At 48.5% G+C, this 22,245-nt stretch overlaps 1 long non-coding RNA gene, 27 other non-coding genes and 12 pseudogenes across 28 annotated transcripts; 1 reads left to right on the top strand and 39 right to left on the bottom strand.

The window, feature by feature from the left end:
• Positions 1–116: 116 nt before the first annotated feature.
• On the bottom strand, positions 117–235 carry LOC140590118 (5S ribosomal RNA; annotated as a pseudogene).
• Positions 236–532: 297 nt separating this feature from the next.
• Positions 533–651, bottom strand: LOC140589919 (5S ribosomal RNA). Its single transcript, XR_011991098.1, has one exon. It is a non-coding gene; the product is annotated as a 5S ribosomal RNA (ribosomal RNA).
• A 297-nt stretch (positions 652–948) lies between these two features.
• LOC140589710 (5S ribosomal RNA) lies at positions 949–1,067 on the bottom strand. Its single transcript, XR_011990889.1, has one exon. It is a non-coding gene; the product is annotated as a 5S ribosomal RNA (ribosomal RNA).
• A 297-nt stretch (positions 1,068–1,364) lies between these two features.
• Positions 1,365–1,483, bottom strand: LOC140589780 (5S ribosomal RNA). The gene has a single exon (XR_011990959.1). It is a non-coding gene; the product is annotated as a 5S ribosomal RNA (ribosomal RNA).
• A 297-nt stretch (positions 1,484–1,780) lies between these two features.
• LOC140589646 (5S ribosomal RNA) lies at positions 1,781–1,899 on the bottom strand. Its single transcript, XR_011990825.1, has one exon. It is a non-coding gene; the product is annotated as a 5S ribosomal RNA (ribosomal RNA).
• A 297-nt stretch (positions 1,900–2,196) lies between these two features.
• LOC140590151 (5S ribosomal RNA) lies at positions 2,197–2,314 on the bottom strand (annotated as a pseudogene).
• Positions 2,315–2,611: 297 nt separating this feature from the next.
• On the bottom strand, positions 2,612–2,730 carry LOC140589779 (5S ribosomal RNA). Its single transcript, XR_011990958.1, has one exon. It is a non-coding gene; the product is annotated as a 5S ribosomal RNA (ribosomal RNA).
• A 295-nt stretch (positions 2,731–3,025) lies between these two features.
• LOC140590014 (5S ribosomal RNA) lies at positions 3,026–3,144 on the bottom strand. Its single transcript, XR_011991193.1, has one exon. It is a non-coding gene; the product is annotated as a 5S ribosomal RNA (ribosomal RNA).
• A 297-nt stretch (positions 3,145–3,441) lies between these two features.
• Positions 3,442–3,560, bottom strand: LOC140589778 (5S ribosomal RNA). Its single transcript, XR_011990957.1, has one exon. It is a non-coding gene; the product is annotated as a 5S ribosomal RNA (ribosomal RNA).
• Positions 3,561–3,857: 297 nt separating this feature from the next.
• Positions 3,858–3,976, bottom strand: LOC140589554 (5S ribosomal RNA). Its single transcript, XR_011990733.1, has one exon. It is a non-coding gene; the product is annotated as a 5S ribosomal RNA (ribosomal RNA).
• A 297-nt stretch (positions 3,977–4,273) lies between these two features.
• Positions 4,274–4,392, bottom strand: LOC140590062 (5S ribosomal RNA; annotated as a pseudogene).
• A 297-nt stretch (positions 4,393–4,689) lies between these two features.
• On the bottom strand, positions 4,690–4,808 carry LOC140590114 (5S ribosomal RNA; annotated as a pseudogene).
• Positions 4,809–5,105: 297 nt separating this feature from the next.
• LOC140589776 (5S ribosomal RNA) lies at positions 5,106–5,224 on the bottom strand. The gene has a single exon (XR_011990955.1). It is a non-coding gene; the product is annotated as a 5S ribosomal RNA (ribosomal RNA).
• A 297-nt stretch (positions 5,225–5,521) lies between these two features.
• On the bottom strand, positions 5,522–5,640 carry LOC140589553 (5S ribosomal RNA). The gene has a single exon (XR_011990732.1). It is a non-coding gene; the product is annotated as a 5S ribosomal RNA (ribosomal RNA).
• Positions 5,641–5,937: 297 nt separating this feature from the next.
• On the bottom strand, positions 5,938–6,056 carry LOC140590040 (5S ribosomal RNA). The gene has a single exon (XR_011991219.1). It is a non-coding gene; the product is annotated as a 5S ribosomal RNA (ribosomal RNA).
• A 297-nt stretch (positions 6,057–6,353) lies between these two features.
• LOC140589775 (5S ribosomal RNA) lies at positions 6,354–6,472 on the bottom strand. Its single transcript, XR_011990954.1, has one exon. It is a non-coding gene; the product is annotated as a 5S ribosomal RNA (ribosomal RNA).
• A 297-nt stretch (positions 6,473–6,769) lies between these two features.
• LOC140590180 (5S ribosomal RNA) lies at positions 6,770–6,888 on the bottom strand (annotated as a pseudogene).
• A 297-nt stretch (positions 6,889–7,185) lies between these two features.
• Positions 7,186–7,304, bottom strand: LOC140589774 (5S ribosomal RNA). The gene has a single exon (XR_011990953.1). It is a non-coding gene; the product is annotated as a 5S ribosomal RNA (ribosomal RNA).
• A 297-nt stretch (positions 7,305–7,601) lies between these two features.
• On the bottom strand, positions 7,602–7,720 carry LOC140589773 (5S ribosomal RNA). Its single transcript, XR_011990952.1, has one exon. It is a non-coding gene; the product is annotated as a 5S ribosomal RNA (ribosomal RNA).
• A 297-nt stretch (positions 7,721–8,017) lies between these two features.
• LOC140590055 (5S ribosomal RNA) lies at positions 8,018–8,136 on the bottom strand (annotated as a pseudogene).
• A 297-nt stretch (positions 8,137–8,433) lies between these two features.
• On the bottom strand, positions 8,434–8,552 carry LOC140589907 (5S ribosomal RNA). Its single transcript, XR_011991086.1, has one exon. It is a non-coding gene; the product is annotated as a 5S ribosomal RNA (ribosomal RNA).
• A 297-nt stretch (positions 8,553–8,849) lies between these two features.
• LOC140589772 (5S ribosomal RNA) lies at positions 8,850–8,968 on the bottom strand. Its single transcript, XR_011990951.1, has one exon. It is a non-coding gene; the product is annotated as a 5S ribosomal RNA (ribosomal RNA).
• A 656-nt stretch (positions 8,969–9,624) lies between these two features.
• LOC140590087 (5S ribosomal RNA) lies at positions 9,625–9,743 on the bottom strand (annotated as a pseudogene).
• Positions 9,744–10,040: 297 nt separating this feature from the next.
• LOC140589901 (5S ribosomal RNA) lies at positions 10,041–10,159 on the bottom strand. The gene has a single exon (XR_011991080.1). It is a non-coding gene; the product is annotated as a 5S ribosomal RNA (ribosomal RNA).
• A 297-nt stretch (positions 10,160–10,456) lies between these two features.
• Positions 10,457–10,575, bottom strand: LOC140589699 (5S ribosomal RNA). The gene has a single exon (XR_011990878.1). It is a non-coding gene; the product is annotated as a 5S ribosomal RNA (ribosomal RNA).
• Positions 10,576–10,872: 297 nt separating this feature from the next.
• LOC140589688 (5S ribosomal RNA) lies at positions 10,873–10,991 on the bottom strand. Its single transcript, XR_011990867.1, has one exon. It is a non-coding gene; the product is annotated as a 5S ribosomal RNA (ribosomal RNA).
• A 297-nt stretch (positions 10,992–11,288) lies between these two features.
• LOC140589584 (5S ribosomal RNA) lies at positions 11,289–11,407 on the bottom strand. The gene has a single exon (XR_011990763.1). It is a non-coding gene; the product is annotated as a 5S ribosomal RNA (ribosomal RNA).
• A 297-nt stretch (positions 11,408–11,704) lies between these two features.
• Positions 11,705–11,823, bottom strand: LOC140589771 (5S ribosomal RNA). Its single transcript, XR_011990950.1, has one exon. It is a non-coding gene; the product is annotated as a 5S ribosomal RNA (ribosomal RNA).
• Positions 11,824–12,120: 297 nt separating this feature from the next.
• LOC140590179 (5S ribosomal RNA) lies at positions 12,121–12,239 on the bottom strand (annotated as a pseudogene).
• Positions 12,240–12,536: 297 nt separating this feature from the next.
• LOC140589770 (5S ribosomal RNA) lies at positions 12,537–12,655 on the bottom strand. Its single transcript, XR_011990949.1, has one exon. It is a non-coding gene; the product is annotated as a 5S ribosomal RNA (ribosomal RNA).
• A 297-nt stretch (positions 12,656–12,952) lies between these two features.
• On the bottom strand, positions 12,953–13,071 carry LOC140589769 (5S ribosomal RNA). Its single transcript, XR_011990948.1, has one exon. It is a non-coding gene; the product is annotated as a 5S ribosomal RNA (ribosomal RNA).
• A 297-nt stretch (positions 13,072–13,368) lies between these two features.
• On the bottom strand, positions 13,369–13,487 carry LOC140590054 (5S ribosomal RNA; annotated as a pseudogene).
• A 297-nt stretch (positions 13,488–13,784) lies between these two features.
• On the bottom strand, positions 13,785–13,903 carry LOC140589906 (5S ribosomal RNA). Its single transcript, XR_011991085.1, has one exon. It is a non-coding gene; the product is annotated as a 5S ribosomal RNA (ribosomal RNA).
• Positions 13,904–14,200: 297 nt separating this feature from the next.
• Positions 14,201–14,319, bottom strand: LOC140589768 (5S ribosomal RNA). The gene has a single exon (XR_011990947.1). It is a non-coding gene; the product is annotated as a 5S ribosomal RNA (ribosomal RNA).
• Positions 14,320–14,975: 656 nt separating this feature from the next.
• Positions 14,976–15,094, bottom strand: LOC140590086 (5S ribosomal RNA; annotated as a pseudogene).
• A 297-nt stretch (positions 15,095–15,391) lies between these two features.
• On the bottom strand, positions 15,392–15,510 carry LOC140590308 (5S ribosomal RNA; annotated as a pseudogene).
• A 1,451-nt stretch (positions 15,511–16,961) lies between these two features.
• Positions 16,962–18,037, top strand: LOC140589069 (uncharacterized). Its single transcript, XR_011990263.1, has 4 exons — positions 16,962–17,078; positions 17,164–17,251; positions 17,413–17,546; positions 17,649–18,037. It is a non-coding gene; the product is annotated as an uncharacterized lncRNA (long non-coding RNA).
• A 1,381-nt stretch (positions 18,038–19,418) lies between these two features.
• LOC140589941 (5S ribosomal RNA) lies at positions 19,419–19,537 on the bottom strand. The gene has a single exon (XR_011991120.1). It is a non-coding gene; the product is annotated as a 5S ribosomal RNA (ribosomal RNA).
• Positions 19,538–19,834: 297 nt separating this feature from the next.
• Positions 19,835–19,953, bottom strand: LOC140589592 (5S ribosomal RNA). Its single transcript, XR_011990771.1, has one exon. It is a non-coding gene; the product is annotated as a 5S ribosomal RNA (ribosomal RNA).
• A 291-nt stretch (positions 19,954–20,244) lies between these two features.
• On the bottom strand, positions 20,245–20,363 carry LOC140590287 (5S ribosomal RNA; annotated as a pseudogene).
• Between the last annotated feature and the right edge of the window lie 1,882 nt (positions 20,364–22,245).

Genomic DNA, 22,245 nt, shown 5'->3' with positions numbered 1-22,245 from the left:
GTACTTTCTGCAAAAGTGGGCGGGGACTGCCGTCGTTGTACAAATAAAGGTAATTTGTGAAATGAAAGTGGAGTGGCAAGACGCAGGGCCCTCTGGATAAGGTGAAAGTAAGAAAAAGCTTACGGCACTTGTTAATCCCAGGCAGACTCCCAACCAAGTACTAACCAAGCCCGGCCCCGCTTAGCTTCCGAGATCAGACGAGATCGGGCGCAGTCGGAACGGTATGGCCGTAAGCGAGGGAAGCGGCCAGAATCAGCCCTTTTGTTTTCAGTTGAGGGTTTATTGAGAGTCGCACCGAGAGAAGAGCAGACGTCGATGCGGCATTGATGTCAAGATGTCTTTGAGAAAGTCGTTATTAAAATGAGGAAGAAAGCGGTGAGTTGTATGCGATTGCTACGAGTACTTTCTGCAAAAGTGGGCGGGGACTGCCGTCGTTGTACAAATAAAGATACTTTGTGAAATGATAGGGGAGTGACAGCTTTACATTCGTAGCAAGACGCTGGGCCCTCGGGATAAAGTGAAAGTAAGAAAAAGCTTACGGCACTTGGCAATCCCAGGCAGTCTCCCAACCAAGTACTAACCAAGCCCGGCCCCGCTTAGCTTCCGAGATCAGACGAGATCGGGAGCAGTCGGAACGGTATGGCCGTAAGCGAGGGAAGCGGCCAGAATCAGCCCTTTTGTTTTCAGTTGAGGGTTTATTGAGAGTTGCACCGAGAGAAGAGCAGACGTCGATGCGGCATTGATGTCAAGATGTCTTTGAGAAAGTCGTTATTAAAATGAGGAAGAAAGCGGTGAGTTGTATGCGATTGCTACGAGTACTTTCTGCAAAAGTGGGCGGGGACTGCCGTCGTTGTACAAATAAAGATACTTTGTGAAATGAAAAGGGAGTGACATCTTTCAATTCGTGGCAAGACGCAGGGCCCTCTGGATAAGGTGAAACTAAGAAAAAGCTTACGGCACTTGGTATTCCCAGGCAGTCTCCCAACCAAGTACTAACCAAGCCCGGCCCCGCTTAGCTTCCGAGATCAGACGAGATCGGGCGCAGTCGGAACGGTATGGCCGTAAGCAAGGGAAGCGGCCAGAATCAGCCCTTTTGTTTTCAGTTGAGGGTTTATTGAGAGTCGCACCGAGAGAAGAGCAGACGTCGATGCAGCATTGATGTCAAGATGTCTTTGAGAAAGTCTTTATTAAAATGAGGAAGAAAGCGGTGAGTTGTATGCGATTGCTACGAGTACTTTCTGCAAAAGTGGGCGGGGACTGCCGTCGTTGTACAAATAAAGATACTTTGTGAAATGATAGGGGAGTGACAGCTTTACATTCGTAGCAAGACGCTGGGCCCTCGGGATAAGGTGAAAGTAAGAAAAAGCTTACGGCACTTGGTAATCCCAGGCAGTCTCCCAACCAAGTACTAACCAAGCCCGGCCCCGCTTAGCTTCCGAGATCAGACGAGATCGGGCGCAGTCGGAACGGTATGGCCGTAAGCGAGGGAAGCGTCCAGAATCAGCCCTTTTGTTTTCAGTTGAGGGTTTATTGAGAGTCGCACCAAGAGAAGAGCAGACGTCGATGCGGCATTGATGTCAAGATGTCTTTGAGAAAGTCGTTATTAAAATGAGGAAGAAAGCAGTGAGTTGTATACGATTGCTACGAGTACTTTCTGCAAAAGTGGGCGGGGACTGCCGTCGTTGTACAAATAAAGGTAATTTGTGAAATGAAAGGGGAGTGACATCTTTACATTCGTGGCAAGACGCAGGGCCCTCTGGATAAGGTGAAAGTAAGAAAAAGCTTACGGCACTTGGTAATCCCAGGCAGTCTCCCAACCAAGTACTAACCAAGCCCGGCCCCGCTTAGCTTCCGAGATCAGATGAGATCGGGCGCAGTCGGAACGGTATGGCCGTAAGCGAGGGAAGCGGCCAGAATCAGCCCTTTTGTTTTCAGTTGAGGGTTTATTGAGAGTCGCACCGAGAGAAGAGCAGATGTCGATGCGGCATTGATGTCAAGATGTCTTTGAGAAAGTCGTTATTAAAATGAGGAAGAAAGCGGTGAGTTGTATGCGATTGCTACGAGTACTTTCTGCAAAAGTGGGCGGGGACTGCCGTCGTTGTACAAATAAAGATACTTTGTGAAATGATAGGGGAGTGACAGCTTTACATTCGTAGCAAGACGCTGGGCCCTCGGGATAAGGTGAAAGTAAGAAAAAGCTTACGGCACTTGGTAATCCCAGGCAGTCTCCCAACCAAGTACTAACCAAGCCCGGCCCGCTTAGCTTCCGAGATCAGACGAGATCGGGCGCAGTCGGAACGGTATGGCCGTAAGCGAGGGAAGCGGCCAGAATCAGCCCTTTTGTTTTCAGTTGAGGGTTTATTGAGAGTCGCACCGAGAGAAGAGCAGACGTCGATGCGGCATTGATGTCAAGATGTCTTTGAGAAAGACTTTATTAAAATGAGGAAGAAAGCGGTGAGTTGTATGCGATTGCTACGAGTACTTTCTGCAAAAGTGGGCGGGGACTGCCGTCATTGTACAAATAAAGATACTTTGTGAAATGATAGGGGAGTGACAGCTTTACATTCGTAGCAAGACGCTGGGCCCTCGGGATAAGGTGAAAGTAAGAAAAAGCTTACGGCACTTGGTAATCCCAGGCAGTCTCCCAACCAAGTACTAACCAAGCCCGGCCCCGCTTAGCTTCCGAGATCAGACGAGATCGGGCGCAGTCGGAACGGTATGGCCGTAAGCGAGGGAAGCGGCCAGAATCAGCCCTTTTGTTTTCAGTTGAGGGTTTATTGAGAGTCGCACCGAGAGAAGAGCAGACCGATGCGGCATTGATGTGAAGATGTCTTTGAGAAAGTCGTTATTAAAATGAGGAAGAAAGCGGTGAGTTGTATGCGATTGCTACGAGTACTTTCTGCAAAAGTGGGCGGGGACTGCCGTCGTTGTACAAATAAAGATACTTTGTGAAATGAAAAGGGAGTGACATCTTTCAATTCGTGGCAAGACGCAGGGCCCTCTGGATAAGGTGAAACTAAGAAAAAGCTTACGGCACTTGGTAATCCCAGGCAGTCTCCCTACCAAGTACTAACCAAGCCCGGCCCCGCTTAGCTTCCGAGATCAGACGAGATCGGGCGCAGTCGGAACGGTATGGCCGTAAGCGAGGGAAGCGTCCAGTATCAGCCCTTTTGTTTTCAGTTGAGGGTTTATTGAGAGTCGCACCAAGAGAAGAGCAGACGTCGATGCGGCATTGATGTCAAGATGTCTTTGAGAAAGTCGTTATTAAAATGAGGAAGAAAGCAGTGAGTTGTATACGATTGCTACGAGTACTTTCTGCAAAAGTGGGTGGGGACTGCCGTCGTTGTACAAATAAAGGTAATTTGTGAAATGAAAGGGGAGTGACATCTTTACATTCGTGGCAAGACGCAGGGCCCTCTGGATAAGGTGAAAGTAAGAAAAAGCTTACGGCACTTGGTAATCCCAGGCAGTCTCCCAACCAAGTACTAACCAAGCCCGGCCCCGCTTAGCTTCCGAGATCAGACGAGATCGGGCGCAGTCGGAACGGTATGGCCGTAAGCGAGGGAAGCGGCCAGAATCAGCCCTTTTGTTTTCAGTTGAGGGTTTATTGAGAGTCGCACCGAGAGAAGAGCAGACGTCGATGCGGCATTGATGTCAAGATGTCTTTGAGAAAGTCGTTATTAAAATGAGGAAGAAAGCGGTGAGTTGTATGCGATTGCTACGAGTACTTTCTGCAAAAGTGGGCGGGGACTGCCGTCGTTGTACAAATAAAGATACTTTGTGAAATGAAAAGGGAGTGACATCTTTCAATTCGTGGCAAGACGCAGGGCCCTCTGGATAAGGTGAAACTGAGAAAAAGCTTACGGCACTTGGTATTCCCAGGCAGTCTCCCAACCAAGTACTAACCAAACCCGGCCCCGCTTAGCTTCCGAGATCAGACGAGATCGGGCGCAGTCGGAACGGTATGGCCGTAAGCGAGGGAAGCGGCCAGAATCAGCCCTTTTGTTTTCAGTTGAGGGTTTATTGAGAGTCGCACCGAGAGAAGAGCAGACGTCGATGCGGCATTGATGTCAAGATGTCTTTGAGAAAGTTGTTATTAAAATGAGGAAGAAAGCGGTGAGTTGTATGCGATTGCTACGAGTACTTTCTGCAAAAGTGGGCGGGGACTGCCGTCGTTGTACAAATAAAGATACTTTGTGAAATGAAAAGGGAGTGACATCATTCAATTCGTGGCAAGACGCAGGGCCCTCTGGATAAGGTGAAACTAAGAAAAAGCTTACAGCACTTGGTAATCCCAGGCAGTCTCCAAACCAAGTACTAACCAAGCCCGGCCCCGCTTAGCTTCCGAGATCAGACGAGATCGGGCGTAGTCGGAACGGTATGGCCGTAAGCGAGGGAAGCGTCCAGAATCAGCCCTTTTGTTTTCAGTTGAGGGTTTATTGAGAGTCGCACCGAGAGAAGAGCAGACGTCGATGCGGCATTGATGTCAAGATGTCTTTGAGAAAGTTGTTATTAAAATGAGGAAGAAAGCGGTGAGTTGTATGCGATTGCTACGAGTACTTTCTGCAAAAGTGGGCGGGGACTGCCGTCGTTGTACAAATAAATATACTTTGTGAAATGAAAAGGGAGTGACATCATTCAATTCGTGGCAAGACGCAGGGCCCTCTGGATAAGGTGAAACTAAGAAAAAGCTTACAGCACTTGGTAATCCCAGGCAGTCTCCCAACCAAGTACTAACCAAGCCCGGCCCCGCTTAGCTTCCAAGATCAGACGAGATCGGGCGTAGTCGGAACGGTATGGCCGTAAGCGAGGGAAGCGTCCAGAATCAGCCCTTTTGTTTTCAGTTGAGGGTTTATTGAGAGTCGCACCGAGAGAAGAGCAGACGTCGATGCGGCATTGATGTCAAGATGTCTTTGAGAAAGTCGTTATTAAAATGAGGAAGAAAGCAGTGAGTTGTATACGATTGCTACGAGTACTTTCTGCAAAAGTGGGCGGGGACTGCCGTCGTTGTACAAATAAAGGTAATTTGTGAAATGAAAGGGGAGTGACATCTTTACATTCGTGGCAAGACGCAGGGCCCTCTGGATATGGTGAAACTAAGAAAAAGCTTACGGCACTTGGTAATCCCAGGCAGTCTCCCAACCAAGTACTAACCAAGCCCGGCCCCGCTTAGCTTCCGAGATCAGACGAGATCGGGCGCAGTCGGAACGGTATGGCCGTAAGCGAGGGAAGCGGCCAGAATCAGCCCTATTGTTTTCAGTTGAGGGTTTATTGAGAGTCGCACCGAGAGAAGAGCAGACGTCGATGCGGCATTGATGTCAAGATGTCTTTGAGAAAGTCGTTATTAAAATGAGGAAGAAAGCGGTGAGTTGTATGCGATTGCTACGAGTACTTTCTGCAAAAGTGGGCGGGGACTGCCGTCGTCGTACAAATAAAGATACTTTGTGAAATGAAAAGGGAGTGACATCTTTCAATTCGTGGCAAGACGCAGGGCCCTCTGGATAAGGTGAAACTGAGAAAAAGCTTACGGCACTTGGTATTCCCAGGCAGTCTCCCAACCAAGTACTAACCAAACCCGGCCCCGCTTAGCTTCCGAGATCAGACGAGATCGGGCGCAGTCGGAACGGTATGGCCGTAAGCGAGGGAAGCGGCCAGAATCAGCCCTTTTGTTTTCAGTTGAGGGTTTATTGAGAGTCGCACCGAGAGAAGAGCAGACGTCGATGCGGCAATGATGTCAAGATGTCTTTGAGAAAGTTGTTATTAAAATGAGGAAGAAAGCGGTGAGTTGTATGCGATTGCTACGAGTACTTTCTGCAAAAGTGGGCGGGGACTGCCGTCGTTGTACAAATAAAGATACTTTGTGAAATGAAAAGGGAGTGACATCATTCAATTCGTGGCAAGACGCAGGGCACTCTGGATAAGGTGAAACTAAGAAAAAGCTTACGGCACTTGGTAATCCCAGGCAGTCTCCCAACCAAGTACTAACCAAGCCCGGCCCCGCTTAGCTTCCAAGATCAGACGAGATCGGGCGCAGTCGGAACGGTATGGCCGTAAGCGAGGGAAGCGTCCAGAATCAGCCCTTTTGTTTTCAGTTGAGGGTTTATTGAGAGTCGCACCGAGAGAAGAGCAGACGTCGATGCGGCATTGATGTCAAGATGTCTTTGAGAAAGTCGTTATTAAAATGAGGAAGAAAGCAGTGAGTTGTATACGATTGCTACGAGTACTTTCTGCAAAAGTGGGCGGGGACTGCCGTCGTTGTACAAATAAAGGTAATTTGTGAAATGAAAGGGGAGTGACATCTTTACATTCGTGGCAAGACGCAGGGCCCTCTGGATATGGTGAAACTAAGAAAAAGCTTACGGCACTTGGTAATCCCAGGCAGTCTCCCAACCAAGTACTAACCAAGCCCGGCCCCGCTTAGCTTCCGAGATCAGACGAGATCGGGCGCAGTCGGAACGGTATGGCCGTAAGCGAGGGAAGCGGCCAGAATCAGCCCTTTTGTTTTCAGTTGAGGGTTTATTGAGAGTCGCACCGAGAGAAGAGCAGACGTCGATGCGGCATTGATGTCAAGATGTCTTTGAGAAAGTCGTTATTAAAATGAGGAAGAAAGCGGTGAGTTGTATGCGATTGCTACGAGTACTTTCTGCAAAAGTGGGCGGGGACTGCCGTCGTTGTACAAATAAAGATACTTTGTGAAATGAAAAGGGAGTGACATCTTTCAATTCGTGGCAAGACGCAGGGCCCTCTGGATAAGGTGAAACTAAGAAAAAGCTTACGGCACTTGGTAATCCCAGGCAGTCTCCCTACCAAGTACCAACCAAGCCCGGCCCCGCTTAGCTTCCGAGATCAGACGAGATCGGGCGCAGTCGGAACGGTATGGCCATAAGCGAGGGAAGCGTCCAGAATCAGCCCTTTTGTTTTCAGTTGAGGGTTTATTGAGAGTCGCACCGAGAGAAGAGCAGACGTCGATGCGGCATTGATGTCAAGATGTCTTTGAGAAAGTCGTTATTAAAATGAGGAAGAAAGCAGTGAGTTGTATACGATTGCTACGAGTACTTTCTGCAAAAGTGGGCGGGGACTGCCGTCGTTGTACAAATAAAGGTAATTTGTGAAATGAAAGGGGAGTGACATCTTTACATTCGTGGCAAGACGCAGGGCCCTCTGGATAAGGTGAAACTAAGAAAAAGCTTACGGCACTTGGTAATCCCAGGCAGTCTCCCAACCAAGTACTAACCAAGCCCGGCCCCGCTTAGCTTCCGAGATCAGACGAGATCGGGCGCAGTCGGAACGGTATGGCCGTAAGCGAGGGAAGCGGCCAGAATCAGCCCGTTTGTTTTCAGTTGAGGGTTTATTGAGAGTCGCACCGAGAGACGAGCAGACGTCGATGCGACATTGATGTCAAGATGTCTTTGAGAAAGACTTTATTAAAATGAGGAAGAAAGCGGTGAGTTGTATGCGATTGCTACGAGTACTTTCTGCAAAAGTGGGCGGGGACTGCCGTCATTGTACAAATAAAGATACTTTGTGAAATGATAGGGGAGTGACATCTTTACATTCGTGGCAAGAGGCAGGGCCCTCTGGATAAGGTGAAACTAAGAAAAAGCTTACGGCACTTGGTAATCCCAGGCAGTCTCCCAACCAAGTACTAACCAAGCCCGGCCCCGCTTAGCTTCCGAGATCAGACGAGATCGGGCGCAGTCGGAACGGTATGGCCGTAAGCGAGGGAAGCGGCCAGAATCAGCCCTTTTGTTTTCAGTTGAGGGTTTATTGAGAGTCGCACCGAGAGAAGAGCAGACGTCGATGTGGCATTGATGTCAAGATGTCTTTGAGAAAGTCGTTATTAAAATGAGGAAGAAAGCGGTGAGTTGTATGCGATTGCTACGAGTACTTTCTGCAAAAGTGGGCGGGGACTGCCGTCGTTGTACAAATAAAGGTACTTTGTGAAATGATAGGGGAGTGACAGCTTTACATTCGTAGCAAGACGCTGGGCCCTCGGGATAAGGTGAAAGTAAGAAAAAGCTTACGGCACTTGGTAATCCCAGGCAGTCTCCCAACCAAGTACTAACCACGCCCGGCCCCGCTTAGCTTCCGAGATCAGACGAGATCGGGCGCAGTCGGAACGGTATGGCCGTAAGCAAGAGAAGTGGCCAGAATCAGCCCTTTTGATTTCAGTTGAGGGTTTATTGAGAGTCGCACCGAGAGAAGAGCAGACGTCGATGCGGCATTGATGTCAAGATGTCTTTGAGAAAGACTTTATTAAAATGAGGAAGAAAGCGGTGAGTTGTATGCGATTGCTACGAGTACTTTCTGCAAAAGTGGGCGGGGACTGCCGTCATTGTACAAATAAAGATTCTTTGTGAAATGATAGGGGAGTGACAGCTTTACATTCGTTGCAAGACGCTGGGCCCTCGGGATAAGGTGAAAGTAAGAAAAAGCTTACGGCACTTGGTAATCCCAGGCAGTCTCCCAACCAAGTACTAACCAAGCCCGGCCCCGCTTAGCTTCCGAGATCAGACGAGATCGGGCGCAGTCGGAACGGTATGGCCATAAGCGAGGGAAGCGGCCAGAATCAGCCCTTTTGTTTTCAGTTGAGGGTTTATTGAGAGTCGCACCGAGAGAAGAGCAGACGTCGATGCGGCATTGATGTCAAGATGTCTTTGAGAAAGTCGTTATTAAAATGAGGAAGAAAGCGGTGAGTTGTATACGATTGCTACGAGTACTTTCTGCAAAAGTGGGCGGGGACTGCCGTCGTTGTACAAATAAAGGTAATTTGTGAAATGAAAGGGGAGTGACATCTTTACATTCGTGGCAAGACGCAGGGCCCTCTGGATAAGGTGAAACTAAGAAAAAGCTTACGGCACTTGGTAATCCCAGGCAGTCTCCCAACCAAGTACTAACCAAGCCCGGCCCCGCTTAGCTTCCGAGATCAGACGAGATCGGGCGCAGTCGGAACGGTATGGCCGTAAGCGAGGGAAGCGGCCAGAATCAGCCCTTTTGTTTTCAGTTGAGGGTTTATTGAGAGTCGCACCGAGAGAAGAGCAGACGTCGATGCGGCATTGATGTCAAGATGTCTTTGAGAAAGTCGTTATTAAAATGAGGAAGAAAGCGGTGAGATGTATACGATTGCTACGAGTACTTTCTGCAAAAGTGGGCGGGGACTGCCGTCATTGTACAAATAAAGGTAATTTGTGAAATGAAAGGGGAGTGACATCTTTATATTCGTGGCAAGACGCAGGGCCCTCTGGAAAAAGTGAAAGTAAGAAAAAGTTTACGGCACTTGGTAATCCCAGGCAGTCTCCCAACCAAGTACTAACCAAGCCCGGCCCCGCTTAGCTTCCGAGATCAGACGAGATCGGGCGCAGTTTTCAGTTGAGGGTTTATTGAGAGTCGCACCGAGAGAAGAGCAGACGTCGATGCGGCATTGATGTCAAGATGTCTTTGAGAAAGTCGTTCTTAAAATGAGGAAGAAAGCGGTGAGTTGTATTCGATTGCTACGAGTACTTTCTGCAAAAGTGGGCTACCGTCCTTGTACAAATAAAGGTAATTTGTGAAATGAAAGGGGAGTGACATCTTTACATTCGTGGCAAGACGCAGGGCCCTCTGGATAAGGTGAAAGAAAGAAAAAGCTTACGGCACTTGGTAATCCCAGGCAGTCTCCCAACCAAGTAGTAACCAAGCCCGGCCCCGCTTAGCTTCCGAGATCAGACGAGATCGGGCGCAGTCGGAACGGTATGGCCGTAAGCAAGGGTAGTGGCCAGAATCAGCCCTTTTCTCTTCAGTTGAGGGTTTATTGAGAGTCGCACCGAGAGAAGAGCAGACGTCGATGCGACATTGATGTCAAGATGTCTTTCAGAAAGTCGTTATTAAAATGAGGAAGAAAGCGGTGAGTTGTATACGATTGCTACGAGTACTTTCTGCAAAAGTGGGCTGGGACTGCCGTTGTTGTACAAATTAAGGCAATTCGTGAAATGAAAGGGGAGTGATATCTTTCAATTCGTGGCAAGACGCAGGGCCCTCTGGATAAGTTGAAAGTAAGAAACAGCTTACGGCACTTGGTAATCCCGGGCAGTCTCCCAACCAAGTACTAACCAAGCCCGGCCCCGCTTAGCTTCCGAGATCAGACGAGATCGGGCGCAGTCGGAACGGTATGGCCGTAAGCGAGGGAAGCGGCCAGAATCAGCACTTTTGTTTTCAGTTGAGGGTTTATTGAGAGTCGCACCGAGAGAAGAGCAGACGTCGATGCGGCATTGATGTCAAGATGTCTTTGAGAAAGTCGTTATTAAAATGAGGAAGAAATCGGTGAGTTGTATACGATTGCTACGAGTACTTTCTGCAAAAGTGGGCGGGGACTGCCGTCTTTGTACAAATAAAGGTAATTTGTGAAATGAAAGGGTAGTGACATCTTTACATTCGTGGCAAGACGCAGGGCCCTCTGGATAAGGTGAAACTAAGAAAAAGCTTACGGCACTTGGTATTCCCAGGCAGTCTCCCAACCAAGTACTAACCAAGCCCGGCCCCGCTTAGCTTCCGAGATCAGACGAGATCGGGCGCAGTCGGAACGGTATGGCCGTAAGCGAGGGAAGCGGCCAGAATCAGCACTTTTGTTTTCAGTTGAGGGTTTATTGAGAGTCGCACCGAGAGAAGAGCAGACGTCGATGCGGCATTGATGTCAAGATGTCTTTGAGAAAGTCGTTATTAAAATGAGGAAGAAATCGGTGAGTTGTATACGATTGCTACGAGTACTTTCTGCAAAAGTGGGCGGGGACTGCCGTCTTTGTACAAATAAAGGTAATTTGTGAAATGAAAGGGTAGTGACATCTTTACATTCGTGGCAAGACGCAGGGCCCTCTGGATAAGGTGAAACTAAGAAAAAGCTTACGGCACTTGGTATTCCCAGGCAGTCTCCCAACCAAGTACTAACCAAGCCCGGCCCCGCTTAGCTTCCGAGATCAGACGAGATCGGGCGCAGTCGGAACGGTATGGCCGTAAGCGAGGGAAGCGGCCAGAATCAGCACTTTTGTTTTCAGTTGAGGGTTTATTGAGAGTCGCACCGAGAGAAGAGCAGACGTCGATGCGGCATTGATGTCAAGATGTCTTTGAGAAAGTCGTTATTAAAATGAGGAAGAAATCGGTGAGTTGTATACGATTGCTACGAGTACTTTCTGCAAAAGTGGGCGGGGACTGCCGTCTTTGTACAAATAAAGGTAATTTGTGAAATGAAAGGGTAGTGACATCTTTACATTCGTGGTAAGACGCAGGGCCCTCTGGATAAGGTGAAACTAAGAAAAAGCTTACGGCACTTGGTATTCCCAGGCAGTCTCCCAACCAAGTACTAACCAAGCCCGGCCCCGCTTAGCTTCCGAGAACAGACGAGATCGGGCGCAGTCGGAACGGTATGGCCGTAAGCGAGGGAAGCGTCCAGAATCAGCCCTTTTGTTTTCAGTTGAGGGTTTATTGAGAGTCGCACCGAGAGAAGAGCAGACGTCGATGCGGCATTGATGTCAAGATGTCTTTGAGAAAGTCGTTATTAAAATGAGGAAGAAAGCAGTGAGTTGTATACGATTGCTACGAGTACTTTCTGCAAAAGTGGGCGGGGACTGCCGTCGTTGTACAAATAAAGGTAATTTGTGAAATGAAAGGGGAGTGACATCTTTACATTCGTGGCAAGACGCAGGGCCCTCTGGATATGGTGAAACTAAGAAAAAGCTTACGGCACTTGGTAATCCCAGGCAGTCTCCCAACCAAGTACTAACCAAGCCCGGCCCCGCTTAGCTTCCGAGATCAGACGAGATCGGGCGCAGTCGGAACGGTATGGCCGTAAGCGAGGGAAGCGGCCAGAATCAGCCCTTTTGTTTTCAGTTGAGGGTTTATTGAGAGTCGCACCGAGAGAAGAGCAGACGTCGATGCGGCATTGATGTCAAGATGTCTTTGAGAAAGTCGTTATTAAAATGAGGAAGAAAGCGGTGAGTTGTATGCGATTGCTACGAGTACTTTCTGCAAAAGTGGGCGGGGACTGCCGTCGTTGTACAAATAAAGATACTTTGTGAAATGAAAAGGGAGTGACATCTTTCAATTCGTGGCAAGACGCAGGGCCCTCTGGATAAGGTGAAACTAAGAAAAAGCTTACGGCACTTGGTAATCCCAGGCAGTCTCCCTACCAAGTACCAACCAAGCCCGGCCCCGCTTAGCTTCCGAGATCAGACGAGATCGGGCGCAGTCGGAACGGTATGGCCATAAGCGAGGGAAGCGTCCAGAATCAGCCCTTTTGTTTTCAGTTGAGGGTTTATTGAGAGTCGCACCGAGAGAAGAGCAGACGTCGATGCGGCATTGATGTCAAGATGTCTTTGAGAAAGTCGTTATTAAAATGAGGAAGAAAGCAGTGAGTTGTATACGATTGCTACGAGTACTTTCTGCAAAAGTGGGCGGGGACTGCCGTCGTTGTACAAATAAAGGTAATTTGTGAAATGAAAGGGGAGTGACATCTTTACATTCGTGGCAAGACGCAGGGCCCTCTGGATAAGGTGAAACTAAGAAAAAGCTTACGGCACTTGGTAATCCCAGGCAGTCTCCCAACCAAGTACTAACCAAGCCCGGCCCCGCTTAGCTTCCGAGATCAGACGAGATCGGGCGCAGTCGGAACGGTATGGCCGTAAGCGAGGGAAGCGGCCAGAATCAGCCCGTTTGTTTTCAGTTGAGGGTTTATTGAGAGTCGCACCGAGAGACGAGCAGACGTCGATGCGACATTGATGTCAAGATGTCTTTGAGAAAGACTTTATTAAAATGAGGAAGAAAGCGGTGAGTTGTATGCGATTGCTACGAGTACTTTCTGCAAAAGTGGGCGGGGACTGCCGTCATTGTACAAATAAAGATACTTTGTGAAATGATAGGGGAGTGACATCTTTACATTCGTGGCAAGAGGCAGGGCCCTCTGGATAAGGTGAAACTAAGAAAAAGCTTACGGCACTTGGTAATCCCAGGCAGTCTCCCAACCAAGTACTAACCAAGCCCGGCCCCGCTTAGCTTCCGAGATCAGACGAGATCGGGCGCAGTCGGAACGGTATGGCCGTAAGCGAGGGAAGCGGCCAGAATCAGCCCTTTTGTTTTCAGTTGAGGGTTTATTGAGAGTCGCACCGAGAGAAGAGCAGACGTCGATGTGGCATTGATGTCAAGATGTCTTTGAGAAAGTCGTTATTAAAATGAGGAAGAAAGCGGTGAGTTGTATGCGATTGCTACGAGTACTTTCTGCAAAAGTGGGCGGGGACTGCCGTCGTTGTACAAATAAAGGTACTTTGTGAAATGATAGGGGAGTGACAGCTTTACATTCGTAGCAAGACGCTGGGCCCTCGGGATAAGGTGAAAGTAAGAAAAAGCTTACGGCACTTGGTAATCCCAGGCAGTCTCCCAACCAAGTACTAACCACGCCCGGCCCCGCTTAGCTTCCGAGATCAGACGAGATCGGGCGCAGTCGGAACGGTATGGCCGTAAGCAAGAGAAGTGGCCAGAATCAGCCCTTTTGATTTCAGTTGAGGGTTTATTGAGAGTCGCACCGAGAGAAGAGCAGACGTCGATGCGGCATTGATGTCAAGATGTCTTTGAGAAAGACTTTATTAAAATGAGGAAGAAAGCGGTGAGTTGTATGCGATTGCTACGAGTACTTTCTGCAAAAGTGGGCGGGGACTGCCGTCATTGTACAAATAAAGATTCTTTGTGAAATGATAGGGGAGTGACAGCTTTACATTCGTTGCAAGACGCTGGGCCCTCGGGATAAGGTGAAAGTAAGAAAAAGCTTACGGCACTTGGTAATCCCAGGCAGTCTCCCAACCAAGTACTAACCAAGCCCGGCCCCGCTTAGCTTCCGAGATCAGACGAGATCGGGCGCAGTCGGAACGGTATGGCCATAAGCGAGGGAAGCGGCCAGAATCAGCCCTTTTGTTTTCAGTTGAGGGTTTATTGAGAGTCGCACCGAGAGAAGAGCAGACGTCGATGCGGCATTGATGTCAAGATGTCTTTGAGAAAGTCGTTATTAAAATGAGGAAGAAAGCGGTGAGTTGTATACGATTGCTACGAGTACTTTCTGCAAAAGTGGGCGGGGACTGCCGTCGTTGTACAAATAAAGGTAATTTGTGAAATGAAAGGGGAGTGACATCTTTACATTCGTGGCAAGACGCAGGGCCCTCTGGATAAGGTGAAACTAAGAAAAAGCTTACGGCACTTGGTAATCCCAGGCAGTCTCCCAACCAAGTACTAACCAAGCCCGGCCCCGCTTAGCTTCCGAGATCAGACGAGATCGGGCGCAGTCGGAACGGTATGGCCGTAAGCGAGGGAAGCGGCCAGAATCAGCCCTTTTGTTTTCAGTTGAGGGTTTATTGAGAGTCGCACCGAGAGAAGAGCAGACGTCGATGCGGCATTGATGTCAAGATGTCTTTGAGAAAGTCGTTATTAAAATGAGGAAGAAAGCGGTGAGATGTATACGATTGCTACGAGTACTTTCTGCAAAAGTGGGCGGGGACTGCCGTCATTGTACAAATAAAGGTAATTTGTGAAATGAAAGGGGAGTGACATCTTTATATTCGTGGCAAGACGCAGGGCCCTCTGGAAAAAGTGAAAGTAAGAAAAAGTTTACGGCACTTGGTAATCCCAGGCAGTCTCCCAACCAAGTACTAACCAAGCCCGGCCCCGCTTAGCTTCCGAGATCAGACGAGATCGGGCGCAGTTTTCAGTTGAGGGTTTATTGAGAGTCGCACCGAGAGAAGAGCAGACGTCGATGCGGCATTGATGTCAAGATGTCTTTGAGAAAGTCGTTCTTAAAATGAGGAAGAAAGCGGTGAGTTGTATTCGATTGCTACGAGTACTTTCTGCAAAAGTGGGCTACCGTCCTTGTACAAATAAAGGTAATTTGTGAAATGAAAGGGGAGTGACATCTTTACATTCGTGGCAAGACGCAGGGCCCTCTGGATAAGGTGAAAGAAAGAAAAAGCTTACGGCACTTGGTAATCCCAGGCAGTCTCCCAACCAAGTAGTAACCAAGCCCGGCCCCGCTTAGCTTCCGAGATCAGACGAGATCGGGCGCAGTCGGAACGGTATGGCCGTAAGCAAGGGTAGTGGCCAGAATCAGCCCTTTTCTCTTCAGTTGAGGGTTTATTGAGAGTCGCACCGAGAGAAGAGCAGACGTCGATGCGACATTGATGTCAAGATGTCTTTCAGAAAGTCGTTATTAAAATGAGGAAGAAAGCGGTGAGTTGTATACGATTGCTACGAGTACTTTCTGCAAAAGTGGGCTGGGACTGCCGTTGTTGTACAAATTAAGGCAATTCGTGAAATGAAAGGGGAGTGATATCTTTCAATTCGTGGCAAGACGCAGGGCCCTCTGGATAAGTTGAAAGTAAGAAACAGCTTACGGCACTTGGTAATCCCGGGCAGTCTCCCAACCAAGTACTAACCAAGCCCGGCCCCGCTTAGCTTCCGAGATCAGACAAAATCGGGCGCAGTCAGAACGGTATGGCCGTTAGCGAGGGAAGCGGCCAGAATCATCACTTTTGTTTTCAGTTGAGGGTTAATTGAGAGTCGCACCGAGAGAAGAGCAGACGTCGATGCGGCATTGATGTCAAGATGTCTTTGAGAAAGTCGTTATTAAAATGAGGAAGAAAGCGGTGAGTTGTATACGATTGCTACGAGTACTTTCTGCAAAAGTGGGCGGGGACTGCCGTCGTTGTACAAATAAAGGTAATTTGTGAAATGAAAGGGGAGTGACATCTTTCAATTCGTGGCAAGACGCAGGGCCCTCTGGAAAAGGTGAAAGTAAGAAAAAGCTTACGGCACTTGGTAATCCCAGGCGATTTCTCCTCCAAGTCCCTATCCTCTGCTCAACCGGCCAATGGTTGAGCGATGTTGAGCAAAGTTGAGCGCGGCAACACCAATCATTGAGCGAGGCTCGTCCTCAACAGCGCTCAACCATTGGCCTGGCTCAACTGGCCAATGGTTGAGCATTCTCAACAGACCAATGGTTGAGCATTCCCAATTGAGTCAGCGATCGGCGGTAATTTCGTCTCACTTAGAAATATACTCTCTCAGCGGTAAATTACTCTCCTTCATCATTTTTAGCTGTTTTTACAAGACAGGTGTTTGGCATGTATGGCTGTGCTGATTTTGACAAAAGATTTCTCTGGAAACTGTCGACTAGCTGCTGCTATCGTTTACTGGCTTGTTTGTGTGACAATTTTGTCTAGTTGTATGTAGCTGATTGCTATGCGTATTCTATCACATAGAAGCACGTTTGTCAATCTACAAGGCTGTAATTATACAAATAACTATTTGTGTGTGTGTGTGTGTGTGTGCGCGTGTGTAAGGGGAGAGGGGAGGAGGATGGCTATCTGCTTCAGCTTTAAACCTTATCCTACATAAAGTGATTTACTGATTTTAAATGAGCTACCAAAGATGGGACTAAATATTTGTTTTGGCATAGCAACATATTGGAAAATTGGATTAACAGTGATCAATAACTCATATTATGTTTTATTGTACCACATTACCAACATCCAGTAATCAACATGGACCACCACAAATGCGAGGTGTGCGACAAGAACTTCACAGAGAAGTCGAACCTCACTCGCCACATGAAGATTCATACTCCAAAGGAGCATGACTGTGGCGTGTGTGGGAAGAGTTTCAGCACCAAACCCAACCTCCACCTGCATTTGAAGCAGCATCAATACCCCCGCATCCATCTCTACAGGCAGGGAGAGGCCTGGCTGCAGTGCACAGCTGCTGCCAAGGCTGTGGCAGAGGCCCCCAACAAGGTGGAGGACCCAACCTGGCTGGATGCTGCAAAGGCAGAGGCTTTTGCCAAAAAAGCTGGAGGAGAGATGTGGAAAGGCCAGCTAGTCCACACCTTTGGAAAGTATGCTGGGCAGTCATTCAGGTGGCTGCTGGAAAATGATGTTGGTTGGGTTGTGTGGTTGCTCGGCGAGTATTGCCAGAAGGGTGAGCAGAATGATCATCTGAAGTGGCAAAAGGAGCGCATGCTGGAGTATGTGCGAGACTTCCCCTCTGTCAGATGTCATCTAGACAAGAAGTTGAAGGTAAGATAACTGGGCTATCTTTTGACCTATGTTGAGCAACAATCAGCATTGGTGTGTGTATCTTACAGTTACTTATTTTTTTCAGAAACAGGCATCAAAGTCTGAGTCTTCTGTCTCCCAGTTCCAGCATGACGCTAACTATGCCAGTGATGCTGAGCTGTTGGCTGCTGCAGGTAATAGAATGCTCATATATGTCATAACTATGTAATGACCATTGTATCACTAGTAGAGCTACTAAGACTTGATGTTTTTTGCTTGTGTCATCATGTGAGTTCATTATTATAATTAAAGCAATGCACTTAATACTTTGTGTGTGTGTGTGTGTGTTTTGCAGAAAATCTCCTGGACGAGTCTTCCGCTGCCCGAAGCTCCTGCTCTGCCGTCGTCACTGCCGCCACCAGAGAGACCTCAAGTGCAGTACGAGCAGCTTCACCATGTCGCTGGGAAAAGGCATGGTGAGAAGCGGAGGTAAGTTTTTCAAGTGTTTCATTTATGTATTGTGAGGAGAGCAAAGGGTTAATGCACATAAATGAATACTCATGATCTCCTGTGTGTTCAATACATTTACAGGTTGGACTTTGAAGAGCCAGAGCCCAAGTCCAAGCTAGAGACAGGGCCTTCAGACCGGCCCATCCAGCGAAAGCCTGCTGTCGCCGCCTCCTACGTGCCACCCACAGTTTCAGCAGCACCGGTGCTTCTGGTGGTTCCAGCACAGCCACAGGCTCCATCAATTCAATTTACTGGGCCGTCTTGCACTCAGGCCTTTGTCCCTGTTTTACCATCCCCTGCACCCACCATCAAACCAATCATGCCCAGTAAATCCCAGAGGCCCTGTGGGGCTTGCCAGGTACCTCAGTGCGGTGGCCAACGGAAGAGGTACACACCTTCAAAGGACAAATCGGCTGGAAGCAGCCAGAAAAATTTTACGTATTGTCCTACTACTAATAAATCAACCACATCTGGTTTTGAAGGTGTAGTGTATACATGTTTTGAGTACTTTAAAAGTGTGGTGGACAAGGAACTGGAGAAGAGGAAAAAAAACTGACACCTCTAATCCTAACTTGTCTGTTCCTGTTCCCTCTCCTGTTCTCATGCCTGGACACTTTGGGCACTTCTGAATACAAAGAAAAACTGGCTATTATATGTTTCTGTTTTCAAATTTTATACCTGCTGTTTAAATTTTTTTTAATACAATATTTATTATGTTATATTTGTATATTTATAATATGTATTTTTACTTATAAATAATATTTTACTGATACTATATAATATTGATCAACATTAATATATAATATTAATTCAATTTTCAGATTTTATACCCGCTGTTGATACAATTTGTTGATACATTATTTATTATTTTATTTATATTCTTGTTTGTGATTTATAAACTCCATTTGATACAACTTAAGTGTAATATTAATAAAACAAATCTAGAATTTGAAAGTGTCTGTGTCTATTACTTGGTGTTTGCAAAGTTGTGTTAAAATAAAGTGACTGTGCAATGTCAACCCTTTGGTATGATGCCTCGATGCCTGCAAAGAGATGCCTCCAGAATCGTCAAGCAAGCCCCCTGAGAATCAGCCAAGGTCAACCTGGTAACCAGAGCACAAGTAAATACCTGAGTTACTGGTAACCAGAGCACAAGTAAATACTGTATTTACCTGAAATGACTGCATTTAAAACCTGTATGAAGGCAGTAAGGTATATGCTTTCAGATATGCTCTCGAATATATGGTTCATGAGGTCTAATCTGTTTCCCCTCAATTGCGTTGGCCCAATTGAAAATTACCATCCTAAATGAAAAAAACATCCTAAATGAATTAAATTTCAATTTACTGATGTCATGCCTCAACCGGCCAGCAGATGCCGCCAAAAAACATGCTAATCCAGGATTCTGCACAACCCAGGATCAGCCATAGTGACTTGGGGGGGTCATTTCCCATTCCCAGGCAGTCTCCCAACCAAGTACTAACCAAGCCCGGCCCCGCTTAGCTTCCGAGATCAGACGAGATCGGGCGCAGTCGGAACGGTATGGCCGTAAGCGAGGGAAGCGGCCAGAATCAGCCCTTTTGTTTTCAGTTGAGGGTTTATTGTGAGTCGCACCGAGAGAAGAGCAGACGTCGATGCGGCATTGATGTCAAGATGTCTTTGAGAAAGTCGTTATTAAAATGAGGAAGAAGGCGGTGAGTTGTATGCGATTGCTACGAGTACTTTCTGCAAAAGTGGGCGGGGACTGCCGTCGTTGTACAAATAAAGATACTTTGTGAAATGATAGGGGAGTGACAGCTTTACATTCGTGGCAAGACGCTGGGCCCTCGGGATAAAGTGAAAGTAAGAAAAAGCTTACGGCACTTGGTAATCCCAGGCAGTCTCCCAACCAAGTACTAACCAAGCCCGGCCCCGCTTAGCTTCCGAGATCAGACGAGATCGGGCACAGTCGGAACGGTATGGCCGTAAGCGAGGGAAGCGGCCAGAATCAGCCCTTTTGTTTTCAGTTGAGGGTTTATTGAGAGTCGCACCGAGAGAAGAGCAGACGTCGATGCGGCATTGATGTCAAGATGTCTTTGAGAAAGTCGTTATTAAAATGAGGAAGAAAGCGGTGAGTTGTATACGATTGCTACGAGTACTTTCTGCAAAAGTGGGCTGGGACTGCCGTCGTTGTACAAATAAAGGTAATTCGTGAAATGAAAGGGGAGTGATATCTTTACATTCGTGGCAAGACGCAGGGCCCTCTGGATAAAGTGAAAGTAAGAAAAAGCTTACGGCACTTGGTAATCCCAGGCAGTCTCCCAACCAAGTACTAACCAAGCCCGGCCCCGCTTAGCTTCCGAGATCAGACGAGATCGGGTGCAGTCGGAACGGTATGGCCGTAAGCGAGGGAAGCGGCCAGAATCAGCACTTTTGTTTTCAGTTGAGGGTTAATTGAGAGTCGCACCGAGTGAAGAGCAGACGTCGATGCGGCATTGATGTCAAGATGTCTTTCAGAAAGTCGTTATTTAAATGAGGAAGAAAGCGGTGAGTTGTATACGATTGCTACGAGTACTTTCTGCAAAAGTGGGCTACCGTCATTGTATAAATAAAGGTAATTTGTGAAATGAAAGGGGAGTGACATCTTTACATTCGTGGCAAGACGCAGGGCCCTCTGGATAAGGTGAAAGTAAGAAAAAGCTTACGGCACTTGGTAATCCCAGGCAGTCTCCCAACCAAGTACTAACCAAGCCCGGCCCCGATTAGATTCCAAGATCAGACGAGATCGGGCGCAGTCGGAACGGTATGGCCGTAAGCGAGGGAAGCGGCCAGAATCAGCCCTTTTGTTTTCAGTTGAGGGTTTATTGAGAGTCGCACCGAGAGAAGAGCAGACGTCGATGCGGCATTGATGTCAAGATGTCTTTGAGAAAATCGTTATTAAAATGAGGAAGAAAGCGGTGAGTTGTATGCGATTGCTACGAGTACTTTCTGCAAAAGTGGGCGGGGACTGCCGTCGTTGTACAAATAAAGATACTTTGTGAAATGATAGGGGAGTGACAGCTTTACATTCGTAGCAAGACGCTGGGCCCTCGGGATAAAGTGAAAGTAAGAAAAAGCTTACGGCACTTGGTAATCCCAGGCAGTCTCCCAACCAAGTACTAACCAAGCCCGGCCCCGCGTAGCTTCCGAGATCAGACGAGATCAGGCGCAGTTTTTTTTTTTTTTTTTTTTTTTTTTTTTTTTTTTTTTTTTTTATTAAACCACTCAGAACGACCGTGTCACACATACACCACAGCAGGGGGCGGTACAGGGAGAGGGGCCAGGGAACGGGGCACGCCCGCGCTCCAAGACCCCTACTCACAGGGTGCAGCAGTCCTCATCATGCAGGCGTGCAGTTTAATAAAAAGAAAAAAAACAAAGCACAAGCAATAAAAGCCAATCACTAAAAATTCCAATTAAAAGGAGCAACAGCCCCAACGACAAACAACACAGAAGACGGACAACAAGCAGCACATGACCCACCCACACAGACAAACCCAAGAAAAACAACCCACCCAAAACAGCAAAACAAGAGAAAACAAGCGACCCACCCTCAAAACACATCCCAAACCAATCGCCCACCCACAACAGACACAAAAGGAACCCGGTGCACATAATCACGTAAGAACCGGGGCATGCCATGAGGCCCGGCAGACAATAAAAACACCTTGGATAAAACCAGTCGCAGCCGATAGCGGCACATTAAAACGGGATCTAAAACCACGCGCTCATAGCGGGCCTTGTTGCGCCGCAACCAAACAACATACCTCGCGACTGCTAAAAACAAGTTAAGAAAGGTGCTGGCAGGGTGAGACTTGGGAACACCAAACAGGAACATGACCTGCCACCCCGCCTCAGTAAAAACAGGCACGGGCCCCACCGCCCCGGCTATTCGGTCCACCACCTCCAGAGCCCACACAATAAAATCAGCTAACTGTGAACAGCCAAAGAACATGTGCGTAAGGCCCTCCTCCACATCCCGGCACACTGGGCAGAGCGGAGACGCGGCGAAGCCCAGTCTATGAAGCCACGACATTGACCATAGGGCGTTGTGCCGCTGTCTGTAGTCGAAAAGGGCCAGGGCAGGGTCCACCGGGCAGACCAGCACGTTCCCCCACAACAGGTCAGGCCCCAGGGCGGGGAAGCGAGCGCTCCAAAAGGCCTGCGCCACCGGGGTAACAAAAGCACGCTGCCTGTAGAGGCGGGCAAAGTCACGGGTCACACACGCCCCCAAAGGGGCGAGGGACCCGGACAGCCGCCTCACATACACCGCGGGGAAACGGGGGGCCACATCCCGGGGGCCGCCGGCCCGCTCAATGTCACGCACCCACGCAGCAGGGAGGGCAGCCCTCGCCGCCAGACACTGCCTGGCAACAGTGACCCTGGAGGCCCTCTCGGCCACAGCCTCGACCTGGTCATAGACGGCCGCGGGAGGCAGGAAGCCAGGGCGCACCTCATAAAAGAGGTCTCGCACCTGACGCACCCCAGCCTCCCACCAGTGCCGGAACTCGAGGGGCCGCCCCCCGGAGAGGACGGGCGGGTTGAGCAGCAGCGGCTGCCGAAGCAGAAGCTGCCGCCCCTCAGGCACCACGACAGTGTGCTCCTGGAACTCAGCCCACGCCAAGAGGAGGTGTGCGTAGAAGGAGGGGATGCCACGCAC

Source organism: Paramormyrops kingsleyae, chromosome 4 (assembly GCF_048594095.1).
Source record: "Paramormyrops kingsleyae isolate MSU_618 chromosome 4, PKINGS_0.4, whole genome shotgun sequence".
In the NCBI taxonomy this organism is placed as follows: domain Eukaryota; kingdom Metazoa; phylum Chordata; class Actinopteri; order Osteoglossiformes; family Mormyridae; genus Paramormyrops; species Paramormyrops kingsleyae.
This window is presented reverse-complemented; position numbering and strand designations above follow the sequence as displayed.